Raw genomic sequence first — 3,318 nt, 5'->3', positions numbered from 1 at the left:
AACTCACTTGTGTCTCCCAGGTTTTTGGGGGGCCCTGGGTATGGGTTTAAGGCACACGTGAAGGTGAGGTGAAGAGCTTCAATGGAAAGGGAGGTCCAGCTAGGGACTTGGTTGCAGTGTGGCGCTTCAGGAGTAAGGTCCTAGCCATCTCATAGGTAGAGGGAGCGTTGCAAATGCTCACTGTACAATGTCTGCCAACTGTATAGAGCTGGGGAGTAGAGGCAGGGGGCAGACTGTCACTGGCCTGGAAGGAACTTCAAGAATTCAGTTAGTCCCACTCTTGGATGGCATGTATAGGAAACTCGGGTTTGATAGAATTGTGCTCATATGCAGAGGAGATTGGCATGAGCAGTACCGGCCTCTGAATCATGATCTGAATGGTGTTCTGAATGGTAATGGTGGTAAAGTAGGAATAGCTGAGCTAATCCCATCAGGAGGACAAAGGTCATATGCGTTACCCAGCTCCAGGCTTCTGTTATTCCCGAGCCTTTTGCAGTGGTGCAGTGTGTTGGGCCATGCAGTCATTCACGTTTATTGACCCATTATTTTGAACTACACTTGAAGGTCAAGAAAGAATGAGAAAATTCCCATGGTTGAGTTTTAGTGAGCAAGGTAACCCAGAGAGATGGCGGAAGACCATGGAAGGTAGGCAGCTCAGGCAAGAGCATGCCCTCTGCTGCCTCCCATCAGGAGCACATTCTCTACCTTGTCTGCAAGCAGTGGATTCTGGTGTGAAGGCTCTAGGTTGTAAGAAACAGAAGTGGGTGATGGGAGCTAAGTGCTCAGCATAGTGACTGGACTCCAGAAAACAGCCTGTGAGGTAGTTACCATAAGTCATCACAGAGGAATATTCGAGAGAGCATGGAAGGAGATCCTGTTTGCTTATCTGAGTCTTGGTCCAGACCTGCACATTAGATCCTGTTGTACAGGGCTTCCACCCCAGACCCTTGGATTCCCTATGCCCAGGATGGTAGTAGCATCACCTTATGACGAAATGGCAGGAAAGGAAACGGTGGCATACAGAAGGGGCCGAATGTGTGAGGTGGTCAGATTTTATGACAGCCTGCTGTCTTGAGGGCTGATTTGCCGTTTCAGACCAGCATCAGTCCCTCAAGAGGGTGACCTCAGGCTCATCAGACCTCAATGTGCTCCTGAGTCTCAACCCTGGATGATTCCGACTGATACCCACATATTTGTGAGGCCTGTGATCCCGCATTTCCAGCTAGGGCCTGGGTAAGGTTGGTGTTTTGAGTAGCAGGAGCCTAGAGGACAGCTGCCTGCAGACACCTGGTACTTCTGCCTGAACACCTGTGGCAGAATTGCGAGTCTCATCTGAGGCTCTGTGGTGGCCTGTACTCAACATGTGTCTGATACAAAGACTTTGGCCACATTTCCACAGCCAGCCGTGGGATACAGGTGAGACTGTTTGAGAAAACCAGGACTTGGGCCCCATAAGCTTGTAGCCTAAAAACACTCATTCCATAAAATATGTCTTAAAAGACAATTTAAATAAAATGTTCAAATGTTTTCTTTAAATTGGTGTAGATCATGCACAAAGAAGAAAGCTAACAGTGGCCCCCTAACTCTCCCCACCTGAGTAATTCCATTGATTAATATATATTAGAATATATACATAAATGGTATGTACAAACCTAAGCTTATAACATCCTAGCCATATCTAAACAGTAATAAAATTTGAAGACCTTTCCCCCACCTGAAATTCTCTTGACATAAGTACCCACAAAACCAATAATAGAGGGATTCTAAAGTAAGGTATTTGCTTATGATTTATTCCAGGAAAAGGGTGGAGCATATATTGGACACTGGTGTCTATAAGTGAACACGATGTGGTCTGACTGCGTACATTTTTCTGTATCTTGTTTTCTGGTAAAAGCTGGGGCTCATTTTATGTCACCATGTCCTCCATGTTGATGAGCTCTTTCACTATCTAGCTGTATAAAACTTATTGACTATCCCCTATTGATAGGTCCCAAGCCTGTGTTCTGCTTTTTATTACTATGCCAAATGTCTCAATGCACATCCTCATGCATGAATATTGGTGAGTTTTAGAAGTTTGCCCTCGTGTTAAATTCCTGGTAGGGAGGGTGTCAAGACAAAGGACAGTCATATTTTAAAAAACTTATTTGGGATTACCTGTTTCATCTCCAGAAGGCCAGTATCAGCTATGGTTGAAGGTCAAGTGTTACTCTCTGCTCTTGACTCTAGCGGTTCACAAGAAGAGGAAGGCTAAAATAAAGATGCTAGAAATGACTTCCCTGTCACCAGCTTTGTTGGAAAGGTCTGTGTGGCTCCCCCATCCTGGGGCTGTCTCACTGCCTTGCTAACCTGCCTGTTGCATTATGATGAGTCTGGTCTAGGATCTGATGTACAGCAGACAGGGACACTGAGGCATAGGGCATCCCCTTCTAAGCACTAGATGTTGTTATGTATAATGTCTTAGTCCATTTTCTGTTGCAATAACAAATACCTGAGCTGTCGGGGTCCAACCCCAACATAAACTATCTCTCTGGACCAGTGTGGAGATGCAGGAATAATTGAGACACAGTTCACACAGCAATATGGGAAGGGAGTCTCAATGTTCATCCAGATCCTGAAGATCACCTGCGTTTATTCTCCAAACAGCTTTTATCCCCCAAGATAAATTGAGGGGGAAGTTCATTAGCATTCTGTTTCTCAGGTAGCAGGACTAAAGACATATCCAAGCTCTGTCACTAGCTTGGATTAACACCTCTTCCCAGGCGGTCCCCATAATTACAAAGAAGGGAGAAGAACAACCTCAGCACATCCTGACCCAAGGCGGCAGCCAGTCTGTAAGTGTTATTGTGACCATCTTAGGTGTTACTATGGCTTGAGAGCCTGGCTGCCAATATAATGCAAAAATATGTCGCCTGTATAATATCCCCCCCCCACTGAGCCTAGGAACTTTATAAAGAAAAGAGACTTGTTTAGTGTGAACTGTAAGACAGAGTGATTCTATTTGTGTTGTCTCTAATCAGGGCCCCAAAGCTGCACAACATCATGGTAAAAAGGCTGCATAAAAGGGGGGACTGGATATGTAGTATGACCTTACTTTATGACAACCTGTGGTCTTGACAGCTAATTCACTGACTGGCATTAATCCGTTGATACAATGATACCTCCAGAGATATAATCGCCTCCCACAAGGCTCTACCATTTAAGGTTCTGCCACCTCTGACCATTGCTGTTCAGGGGCTCTGAACCCTTGGGAGGCACACCAAACCACACGGAAATCCTTACCATCTGCTCAGCGACCACCTGAGCACACTATGTCTGTAG

Source organism: Microtus oregoni, unplaced genomic scaffold (assembly GCF_018167655.1).
Source record: "Microtus oregoni isolate MIOR12 unplaced genomic scaffold, Mior012 000015F_ref0000493, whole genome shotgun sequence".
NCBI classification, from domain to species: Eukaryota; Metazoa; Chordata; class Mammalia; order Rodentia; family Cricetidae; genus Microtus; species Microtus oregoni.
This window is presented reverse-complemented; position numbering follows the sequence as displayed.